This window comes from Typha angustifolia, chromosome 6 (assembly GCF_048772165.1).
Source record: "Typha angustifolia cultivar Huaian chromosome 6, ASM4877216v1, whole genome shotgun sequence".
NCBI lineage: Eukaryota > Viridiplantae > Streptophyta > Magnoliopsida > Poales > Typhaceae > Typha > Typha angustifolia.
Genome location: NC_133244.1, coordinates 2,009,028 through 2,021,474, shown reverse-complemented (window position 1 = coordinate 2,021,474; position 12,447 = coordinate 2,009,028). Strand labels below are relative to the sequence as shown.

The 12,447-nt window shown below is 36.2% G+C and overlaps 1 pseudogene; it reads right to left on the bottom strand.

Annotated features, from left to right (window-relative positions):
* Nucleotides 1–9,968: 9,968 nt before the first annotated feature.
* Nucleotides 9,969–11,534, bottom strand: LOC140761193 (large ribosomal subunit protein eL6-like; annotated as a pseudogene).
* Nucleotides 11,535–12,447: the final 913 nt, after the last annotated feature.

The following is a 12,447-nucleotide window of genomic DNA, read 5'->3' as shown; positions in this document are numbered from 1 at the left end:
TTTTAGTAATAATAGTATAAAGCACTATATTTTACAAAACGGATTCTAATTGGATAAACGACTAACTTAATACTACCAACCACCATATTTTACACAAACAGATTCTAATTTGATGAAAAACTAACTTCATGCAACCCTAATATTTTTAGATTTCGAACCCCTAATTTAAGACCTCGTAGACCCTACTAGCGATAAGTTGATACTCAATTAACAAATATAAGGGATACGTGGTTTGCGCCTTTTTGAATAGGCAGCGAGTAGTCTTATTCCCTAGATGTCTTTATCAAATTATAATATATTATATAATTATGTATATACATGTTTTGACCTCAGGCATGATTATATGATCTTATTGAGAGATGATTTCAGTCAAACATATTTTATCATGCATTTGATTAATTTGATCTTGAATATGAGTATGATGGTAATATATAAAGATGATTAGAAATGACAATATGACAGGATGATTTTTAGCATGAGTATGCATGTGATAAACTAGCATAAGTATGCATATGACAAACTAGTATAAGTATACATGTGATACATGTACCATTGGTGATTTTATCGCATCATATACTTTTTTTGACTTTCTTACCACCTAAATTCATAATATGTATAATTTGTTATAGTACTAGATAAAATATATATGATTTGTCATTCAAAAAAAAGTATGAAATTTAATTGATATGATAGTTGATAGAAAGCATAAGTATACCGAGTGGGCGCAAGGGTTAGGGTGTGCTTAGAGATGATTGATCGCTCAAGTCGCAATCCTGTGGCGTTACATCCGAGGTTAGTGGTCTATGTGTGCAATAGACATTTAAACAAATATCGTTCGCTAGGATATATATGGTGACTTATCCACATGTATTTTCTATCAATTAGTTGGGTACCCGGGTCTGGATGATAATGATACCCTTAATGATTGGTAGAGTATGACTATATGATTGAGATACTTATAATGGTTGGCAGGTTACGCTCTAAGCCTTTGGGCTGGATTATCAGACTAGATATTGGATGTTAACTGTACATAGTGGTCTAGTATGATGATATTATTCAAAGTCAATATTGATGGCTGAGATATTGAGAAATAGATTTGATTTCATTATCATCTGATATACCTAAATATCGAGTGATCATTTTGCATCATATGTGGTTACATTTGATATCATAACATAGTCATGGTCGGCATGTATCATATAAGTCATATTAAGAGAGTTATGATGATGGTATAACATGGAGTTTGTTTATACATTATTAAAAATTATATATTTGATCAGTTAGGACATGATATCCACTATATATTTATATATTATTAAGGATACATTAATATGCTTATTTATGACATGATGCTCTTTCTAATTCATATTATTCAGTACATGATTTATTCTCTGTTTGGTATCACTGATTTGAAGTAAAGTCTATTCACTTAGCATTTAGCTCATCACACTCTTTATTTTTCTCTTCTAACCCCTCTCAGATATGTGATATGTCATAGCGATTTAAAATATTCTGAGAAGATATTTAGAGTGATGACGAGGTAAGCTATAAACGTGAGATGGTATAGAAAATAGTTTATCTAGATATTGAGTTGTACCATTATTTAATATTTGTACTTTATTGTATAGATAATGATTTGTATAATAATGTTACGAACCAGATCTAGATCGATTCGGATGTAAGAAAATTATAAAAATTAAGTAGAGGTAGCCTCGTGAGATAAGGTTCTAATGGCTATAGTTTCACCTAAATTAGAGGTTGGGATAAAAATTTAAAAGTAAAATAATGGAGATACGTCAGAGAGGGTAGAACGGTAAATATTTGATGTTGTAGCAGTCATCAAAGAGTGGCGGATGGCCAAGGGTGGTGGTGGATGGCCATATTATAAGGTGGCTGCTAGAGGTAGCATGTGGCTAGGGTTTTGAAGGTTGGGGTGTTTCTACGACTATGATCTACTCCAAAAAGATAAAACGATTTAATGGCTAGATAAAAGATAAGAACGAAAATAATAATTAGCTAAATTCAGATTTCTTCCAATGATCTCTGATCAACACATGTCCACCCCTATTTATAAGAGTAAAATTCCTAGATGATTGGATCTACATGCGGACTATCTAATTTATTTGAAATTTAAAACAATAAGATAAAGCTAAGTACTAACTTAACTCGATTCGACTTAACTTGACTTAACTCATATGGTCGGATCGTAACAATCCACCACGCTTCCGACACCTTCTCCTCAAGATGGCTAGTCTCTCACATCCTTGTACTCATATAACTTGACGTGCCAATCAGTAGATTTGGGTTCTTCTTCCTCGAGCTTGCCTAGGAATATAACATGGGCTGGCTGGCGCTTGCACTTATGACTAGGATTAAATCGGTCATCACAGTAAAAATATAAATCTTTTCTTCGACGCTCTTCCAAGTCGTCGGATACAAAGCGGCGCGTGATCATCTATTGATTAGGCTGAGCCATTGGTGCAGGCTGAGTTGGGGCAAATGCCGTCTTTAGTGGGCCGTGGGCTTAGGCCACCTTTTTTTTTTCTCCTCCTTGCGGATCTGGTTCAACTGATCCAACTTGGACTCTATCAGAACAACTAAGGAGAAGGCCTTGTCAGAAATAGTGGGCCTCAAAGCCTTGACCTTAGCCTGAATGTTAGGCCTAAGCCCACTAATAAAGGTACTCTTCAGGGCCGAGTCAGACCAGTCAATGACTCGGTTGCATATCCGCTCGAACTCCTCCTAGTAAGCTCGAACTGTTGTTGACTGAGTTAGCTTAGTCAACACTGGCCTAAAAGTCCTCGTATTGGGTCAGACCAAATTGAGCACAAATTGCATCCGCAAAATCCTACCAAGACTTGAATAATCGAGTTTGCTCAACCGACTAGTACCACTTAATTGCCATGTCCTCCAAGTGATATGAGGCTAGCTGGACCTTCTAGCGGTCAGGCGTACCATGGTACGTAAAAAATTGCTTCGCTAGATAGGTCCAGTCTAGCAGGTCTCCTTTAGAAAATTTTAGGAAATCAAGCTTGACGGTCTGAGCTTGGATTCCAAAATGTGGTCTATCATCACAGACGAAGTGAACTCAGGGTCGAGGCTGGTCTCGTGGGTCATAGGCCCATGGGTTCGGCTCATGTTGCCCCCAAGCTGCACACAGGTACGGCTTGGCCTAATGACGCAAACCCATTGGTTCATTCCACCATTCTTCCTCTGATTCGTACTCATGCTTGGGGTCTTGTTCATGGGTTCCAAATTTGTTCGCATGAGGTGATCGAACTAGTTCATAAAAATTTAGGTTTCCTTAAAAATCGTAAACTTCATCTCTTTCATTCCAACAACCTAACCCTAACCCTAAGGCTGAATTTGGAATTTGGCCTAGGGGTGCTGCCGTAGGGTGCATGGAGGGCGGCGACGGTTGGGTTCGGTCTGGGGTCGCCGATAGTTGACCCTGGTTGGTCATCGCGGCGGTGGAACGGCGGCGAGCGGCGATGGAGGGCCAAACTCGAGCTGGTGCAGTGGTAGCCCTAGTGCGCCGCCAGCCGGTCCACTGGCCCCTGGCGACTGTGGAAGGGACCAATGGCCCCACTATAAGGGAGCAGCAGCTGTAGGAAGCCACGGCAGAGCCACCCCGACATAAGGGTCACTTCCCACGGCCGTGGTGACCATCGCTAGTCGGCAGTTAGCCCGGGGAAGCCAACCGTGATCGTTGGTGAGCGTGGGAGTATCAAACCCGCGGCCACCAGCCACGGGTTTGCTACAGTGCAAACTGCCATTGCTGGTAGTCTTCCAGCCAGTGCTGACATGAACAGTGGCCTAGGCTCGAGTGCGGGGGTCCCATGGGAGGGACCGGACGTGGCGGCGGGGCCCAAGAGCGACCAGATGATCGCCAATGAGAGGCTAGGTTTTTTAGCCCTAGCTCCCACCGTGGGTAGGAAAGACAGCTCGGGGGGCCGTCTTTGGCGGCTGCTTCGGCGTTGATGCAACGACAAGCTCGGCATGCAGGGACGGAAGGTGTTCCTCCTCGACCGGAGGAAGGATTCTTGCCAACAATTGGGTCCTCTCCACCTCCTTCACGATTTGAAGTTGGTGGCCGTGGTTGGGATATTTTCGTCATGGCCGGAGGCACTAGCGGCATAGGCTGGCTACATTGGGCTAGGAGAACGATCATCAAGGTTTCCGTCAAGGTTTGGATCACCTTCTCGTTCCTTTTGGAACTTTCCGTGGCTCTCCTCGATGATTCATGCAACGAGTCCATGGACTCAACCCATGCCTTCGCCGGCCGGCGGCTTGTTATCAACTGTTGGTGGTGGTGGCAGGGGCACTAAATCAACTCCCATAGGAACGCAGATGAGATCGTGGTCCCCTATGGTCGATCCCTCCTCGTTGGTCTTGGTCAAGTGATATGAGGCTAGCTGTTCCTCCTCGACCATCTTCTAAGGAACGTCGGCTCTGATACCAATATTACAAACCAGATCTGGACTAATCCAGATGTAGAAAAATTATAAAAATTTAGTTGGAGGTGGCCTCATGAGATATGGTTCTAATGGCTCTAGTTTCATCTAAATCGGAGGTCGGGATGAAAATTTAAAAATAAAATAATGGAGATAGGCCGAAGAGGGCAGAACGATAAATATTCAACGTTGTGTCATCAAAGAGTAGCAGAAGGCAAAGGGTGGTGGTGGATGGTGTATTGTAGGATGGCTGCTAGAGGTAGGATGTAGCCAGGGTTTTGAAGGTTGGAATGTTTCTACGGCTATGATATACTCTTAGAAAGATAAAGCGATCTAACGGCTAGATAAAAGATAAGGATGAAAATAATAATTGGCTAAATTCAGATTTCTTTCAATGATCTTTGATCAACACATGTTCACCCCTATTTATAGGAGTAAAATTTCTAGCGGATCGGATCCACATACGGATTATCCGATTTATTTGAAATTCAAAATAATAAGATAAAGCTAAGTAATTAACTTGACCAAATTTGACTTAACTCGACTTAACCCATGTGGTCGGATCGTAACAACAATATAAGTTAAATTATAGTGTACTCATGTATTAGTAATTTTAGTTATATCTTGATAATTTGGCATGGCCTGTGTGGGCGCTGCCAGATTATGTAACTGTCTAGTATGGTTATTGTGGACTTAGATATTGATAAATTAAATAGGTTTAACATGATGGTATCCTGATTTATTTTGTAATTGAGTATGTGAGTATAGGGGTGTATCTATACGTGGCGGCTCAGTTCGTCTTGTTGTGTGCGCTGTGCGTGCCGTGTGGCCACGTGGGCGTGCACATGCTCGTACCGGGCGACAGCGTTACACTTTATATAGAGATTGAGTACAATGAGTCTTACTAGGATTAACCCTAATGACTTATACGATTTGAATTAGGATTTGTCTTGAAGGCTTACATAACTTAATTGGACTTATTTTATTAGATTGACATGACTTAATTAGACTTATTTTAGAGGCTTATATAATTTAATTGAACTTATCTTAGAGACTTACATGACTTAACTAGGTTTACCTTAAGGATTTACATAAGAAATAAATATGAATCAGTTAAAAGATAAATAGGCTTGACTCAACCGACTTGACTAATTTAACTTACTTAGTCGGATCATAACAATGTCAAAGAATAAGAACCCATGGAGGTAAGTCCAAAAGAAAACCTATAAAAGTCAACTTTTATTGATTTGTTTATCCTCTAAGTTAAATAAAAAGTTCAGTATTTCTCGGTGAGCCTATAAAATCTGAGATGTATTTTAGATTTTCTAATAGAATGATGCTTGTACTTATCTATACACAGTCTGTTCTGAATGACATGGTTTTCCATCTTTGGTATTCTGCCTTCTATTTTACACTATTTTCGGTATGTGTTGGGAATATACAAGTAATACTAAATATGAGAGGTTCCTTAGAGTTAAAAGCTCTTTTTACGGAGCTTCCACTTTGCTTTTCTTCGCACCTTCTTTTGATTTTCAGAATAATAGCTATGCTTAGGCGTGATCAAACGGTCCAGCCCGCCTATGCCTGGCCCAACCCGGACCAGTTTGGACCGGGCTAAGCCTGGCCTGAACCCGGTTTAGGCCTGGCCCAGCCCGAGCCTGAATTATCCATGGGCGGCACGGGCTAGCCCTTTGTTCGCCCGACCCGGCCCGGAAGCCTGCCCGTTTGGCCTGCAACTAGGCCCGACCGTTCTGCTACAGTATTTACCCGTACTGCTACTGTAAAAACCAATTAAAATTTTGGTACTATACCAATTTATATATTTTTTTAAGCAGATATTTAATTTTTTTAATTTATTATTATTATTTTTAAATAGAGGAACATAAATATTTTTTTAAATAATAAGCTAATAGTAAAAAAAAATTCTAAAAATAGCTAAAATGTGGGTTGGGCCAAATGATTGGTGGGTCAAGCCGGCCTGGCCTGACCAGCTAACCCGATATCTCACGGGTCGACGGACGGTAACGAGCTAGATTATTCTAGCTCAGCCCGAACCCGGCCCGACCTGAATGATTGGTGGGTCGGGCCATGAACAAATACTTAAGCCCGATTGGCTCAAAAAACCCGACCCGAACTCTGCCTAACTGATGATCATGTCTAGCTATGCTTTCCACAAGGTTTTTTGAACTACCTTCAAGCTTGAAGCATAGCTGTGCAGTTTCACAGCGATATGATGGAGTGGTTCGTTAATCAACCTCCTTTTTCATCTACTTGCAAATAATTCTTTGTCCTTTTCAAATTTCTTTATAAAGTGTCTAATGTCATGATCAGGAACATCTTCCACTAGTAATTATGTACTTCTTTTCCTCTTTGATACATTTGATTGGAAGACAATGTTTCTTTTGTAGCAAAGTTGGTGGTGTAGGAAGTTGCATCTTTACACTGGCATGGTACTTGTGTTGGAAATTCCCTTGGTAGAGAAAGACAAACTAAGTGTGCCATTCTGGCTTAGAATTCTTATGTTAGGTGGAGAAACTAGTAAAGAAATGGAACGGATTTTGCTGTTTAAGAAGAAACTAGTAAAATCCATCTGCTTTTTTAAAATATAAAACAGAGATGCAGAATGATATGCATTGCTGCTTTAGTGATTCTATTCAATGCTGTCTACATTTTCTTCATTCAGATGTTTTTAGGAAATATAGGTATCCTCTTGTCAAAGATTCAAACCTCAAATCATTAAGCTTTTCTTTTGTCTAGTCTATTGGTACAAGAGAATCTTGAGGCATCTTGAACAACTTAGTTGCTTGACTCCTCTTATCTCCAAACCATCTGTCAGTACAAATTATTTGTCATTCTTTTCTTGTTGCATCTCTAGCTTCCATTAGCATCTCTTGCAAAATTACACCCAATTGCAAAAAAGTTTCTATCTCCATGCAGCTTTACTTCTAAGAAAAACATGATTGTCATAAAGATGAAACATATTTAGCCTCTTTTTCATATTTCTTTTAGATACTCTATGCTAACATGGTTTTAGTTTTTATAGGGTCGAGGAGGAAAATACAACAAGACTTGTAGGCGATGTATCTCGTAGAGGTGCAATTAGTTGCATGTCAGCTACCCGGCTGACAACTTCCATAGCTATTTATCAGGCTAAAGCTCGATCTGTGAAACCAGAAACTAGGAGAAAAAATAGGGAGAAACTTGACGGACTTTGAGAGAAAAATTGGAGTGCTCGAAGAGAAGACAGATTCAAATCGTGAGATCAAGGAAAGCCAGTTCCTTCGGACAGCTTGATACTCCCTTTGGTTGAGGCATCAATGTCGTGTGGTGTCCATTTCAGCTCTTCTAGCTTTCTTTGACTTGAAAGCAGTTTTATCAACTAACTCTAGTAGAGTTAATAGGTATCTTTCCTATGACCAAGAAGGTCAGGGGATTAACTCCAATTCCAAGCAATTATTGTAGAAAAAACTATTTTATGGTAGGTAGTAGCTTAACTCAATGACTTGGCTTGATGGTGGAGTTAACTTGAAAGAGCAATTCGGCAATGCAATGGATTGAAGCAATATCTCAGCGGCATTTAGTTTAGAGCAATATCTCAATAGTATTTAGTTTGGATCAAAAGTTCGGCAACGCATACGACTTAAAATCTAAATTAGACGGCTTAGTATATTGGTTAATACAAAAATAGTACAATTGCATGTATATCTTTCAAAACCCTCAAAACCTATATATATATATATATACCCTAACAGTAAACAATCAAGTTGAGCTGATTGGTTCAACAATAAACAGTCAAGTTGCATGGGTCACTAGTTCATCTACGATTTTTACTAGGTCAATTGCTTATCTTTTTTGATACAAAATTGAACTGATTTGTTGGTTGGTTCACCAATTTGACTACCTGGTTCGGTCTAGTCTAACAACAATGAATACTACAATTAGGTTTGGCTTGAAATTGATTTGCATCTAAGACTGCTGATAAAGCACAACTCATATATATTTAATTTCATCTTAGTTCTAATTGAATCAATGTGTTGGACAAGTTCTTTGACAACAATAATTTAGATGATGTAAAATTAATCAGTAAATTAAGTTGGTTAGATATTGATTTGTAGTGTGCATAGATAAACGAGTATATCTTTATTAAAGTCAAAATCAAATTCAAACTTATCAAGGTTGAATTAAAGCAATGGTCATTTTGTATAGTTGAGTAACTTTGAGTTGTTGTCTCGATCCTAGTTTTAATCAAGGTTGAATTAAAAATAATGGACCAGCCTAGATTTATGATCAAGTTTGAATTGAAATCATTTCAATTTGAGCCAATTTCAAACTAATTTTAAGCAAATTTTAGAATATAACAAAAATATAAATAATATAAAAAATATTACTCATATTGTATATATATAATTATAATAATAATAATTATTATTATTAAAGCCTACTTGATTGAGCCGGCTTATCACCAAGCTGTCTTAGTGAGCCAAGCTCGAGTCTGCTTGGTTATTTTGACTGCCCTAGTCACGTTTAGGGGTAGAAGCATATAAAATATTATTCAATTCAGTCCGATTATTATATCCAAGTTTTATAGATATGAGTAAAGATTTGTTTTATGATTTTTCGAATACATACCCTTTGAAAATACATTTTACTTATATTCTCACTAAATTTTATATTTATATGTATACCTTCAAAACACATGGGTTTTGCATATCTACCTTTTAAATATATTTCTTAGAGTTAACTAAGATCTGGACAATTTAGACATATTAGTTTCTCAAAAAAATTTAGTTCCTTATTATAGTTAAGAATAGTTTTACCTTTTTAATTAATCTAACTTAAAAAGTAGCCAGATGGTTACCTATACAAATAACATATGTTTTGAGAGATATATACGTGAACATTAATTTTAAAGGGTATATAAGTAAATAAGAGAATTTTGAAGGATATACACATGAAAAAAATCCTTTATTATATTATATCATAATATTTGAATTTATATCCACATATTAATAAACCTATGTGAATATTATAAATAACAAATCTTACCTAGATAAGAATATTAAATTAGCCCATATTAATCAAAACAAAAAAGACTCAAACTTCACACATCATTCCCTTATCTGTAGGCAGGTTTTACACTCTAGCCTATTCTAAAAAAGAGTGGAAAATAACTATTTGGTAATTATCAAATTGAGATTTGAATGGAATTTTGAATGAGCCTTCACTGATATTCTTGTCATATTCTTCTTCCTCAAACTAATTTTTTCCTTAAAGTATTTATTGCCTTAAGCTTCATGTTCTTTAGTCTCTCTTTCTCTCTATCTTTCCACTCAGTACGTAAGAGGTACATAAGAGCTATTTTTTTTAATAGAAAGCAAGTCTTTACTCAAATTCATGACTGATTGTTAAACTAGTCCATAGCTTAAGCAAAATTTAGGAGGACCTAGTCAGTCAAAATGTTTCATCTAAAATCTAGAAAATAAGCTCATGCGTTTTCATGCCTGACCTAGCCTTCTAGCCATCCTTCTTTTCTTGTGGTAATAATGCCTTTGCTTCCTCCTCTTGTCTCAAAAAATTTGCCTTCAGTCTTCTTATTTTCTTTTGCAAAGTACTTGTCATCAAACTTCTAAACATCAATGGCTCAGCTGCTTCAAGAACACCGTTGATCTTGAAGGTCGTAGTTACAAGGAGTAATCCCAAAAGGAGCTGCTTCAAGAAGACGATTCTCTTCCCCATGAACCTCCTGGTAGCAAGACCAACACCATCCCAGGTGTAGTACTCAGCCTAAGCTTGGTGGGTTTAGGCTTGCCACGGTCGGCAAGGGGCTTCTTGACGTTATCAGCAGGGTAAAACTTAGGGGGCTTCTTCTCGACCTTCGGCGCCACCACCTTCGGCTCGTGGTGGGGGAATATGCCACCGTGCTTAGCCTTGGTGGCCCAGATCCCGCGCTTGTGGTACACCTTCGATCTCGAGAACTTCTTGATTCCACGAACCAGATCGGGGTTTCGACTCCCAAAAATTAAAAAAATTAAAATAAAATAAGAGTGATCTCTTCCATTGCCGACTTCTCTTGAACAAGAATGAATTATTTATCTTTACTTTTCATATTTATAGATAAATACTTTATAGATCCAACCAGCACAATATATCTATATATATCTTTACTAGCTATTTTATTTATCTTCACTATGCATATTCATCAATGGAACAACTTTGTAATGCATGCTTACTAGAGGCATGATAATTTCTAGGTTCCTTAATAAGTGTATTAATTGTGCAATATCCTTTACTTTACTATCAATATGGTTTTAGTACCTCTATCAACCAAAATTTACTCATTTTTGCTTGTAACTTTCTAAAATTTAAGCTGTTGTATACCAGTATTCTAAATTGGTCAATTCATGAGTTAGCTCTAAGTTGATATAGTTAAATTCTAATAAATGTATATCGATAATTATTTGTATATGAAAAGAAAAGCATAGTATTCTCTTTGAGAACTTGCTTCCATTAGAGCTAGAGATAATAATATAACACTTTCATATTATTTATTCCCTTTTTTTTGGCAACATGTAGAGAAAATTAAATTAGCAAAAGAAGAGAATTGATAACAACTCTGAAAGTAAGTTTTTTAGTATGTAATAATAGTGGATGTACTTTAGATTACTTAACGTCTTATTTTTTCTTTACTTGTAGGTTTTAATTTGACTTCAAGACACTCCCATATTATATAATTAATCAAGCTCATTAAGATTAATATTAAATAATTTAAAATAATTTATATAGAAGAGTAATTAATTATTTTATTGTATTAATATATTTTGCTATTATCGAGAGATACCAAAGACTAAAATTGAGGTTACATATTCACGGAATTATTTTGGAAATATTATAAGTAAACTAAGTGAAGCTCAAAAGGAGGTAGTTCAAGAGCTTGGGTTTGATTGCATGCTTATTATGCATTTAATTAGTTAGACACATTGTATGTTTGTGGTTGACTGAAGCATATGACCCATATATAAGAATATTTAAAATAGAAAATGATTCCATTCCTTTTAATTTGTGGGATGTTCATTGCCTCATGGACCTACCTACTTAATTTATAGAAAAAAAAACTAAATAAAATGTTACATAGTCTTTATATGAACTCAACTATAAAAACTATTAATATTAGCCACTTAGCTAAATATATTGAAGAAAACAATGTTGCTGATGAACATTTTAATCGGCAAATTATGTTAATAATGATTGGTACAATATTGGCACCAAATGCAAAAAAAAATAAAGTATGACCTTGTTTTTTTTTCACTTTTTAGAAGATATTTCATATATTCAAACTCTCAATTGGGCTGATTTTATACTTTAGTATTTGTTTGATAGCTTGACACTATACAAATCCCAAAAGAACAAGTATACTTGACATTACTTCAGGTATTCTTTTTGCTTTATTAGTTTTCACACACACACACACATTATATATATATATATAATTAGACATAACACCCTTCCTTTCTGTGTATTTTGTTAAAACATATGAAATTTTTTTGTATATAAAAAAATGCAGGGTGTAAACTGTAAATAATTGAAAAGGTAGATGGTAAATATATCATTTTCTAATTTTGTATTATACTTAATTGATATCTTTTGACTAAATTTGAATTCTTAAATTCTATATTGGTATTTAAAATATATAAGAGCTATTGGAGATGAGTTTAAATACAATAGTCATAATAAGTATCTACTAATGGCACATTGGGATGATAATAAAATTCTAAAAAGGGAGAAAATTATGGGAGAGATAAAGAAGATGTATTCAAATTAAACGTTTTTCTCATAATGTATATCTTTTTTTTTCTTACTTGCATTTCTCATTTTTGAGCAGATAGTGATATATTTAACACATCTATCTTTTGAAGAAGATATATAGCTTAGACATGAGAAACACAAAATTAATTAAGAGGTAAAATACTCTACTGATTAGCAAATATATGAAGCA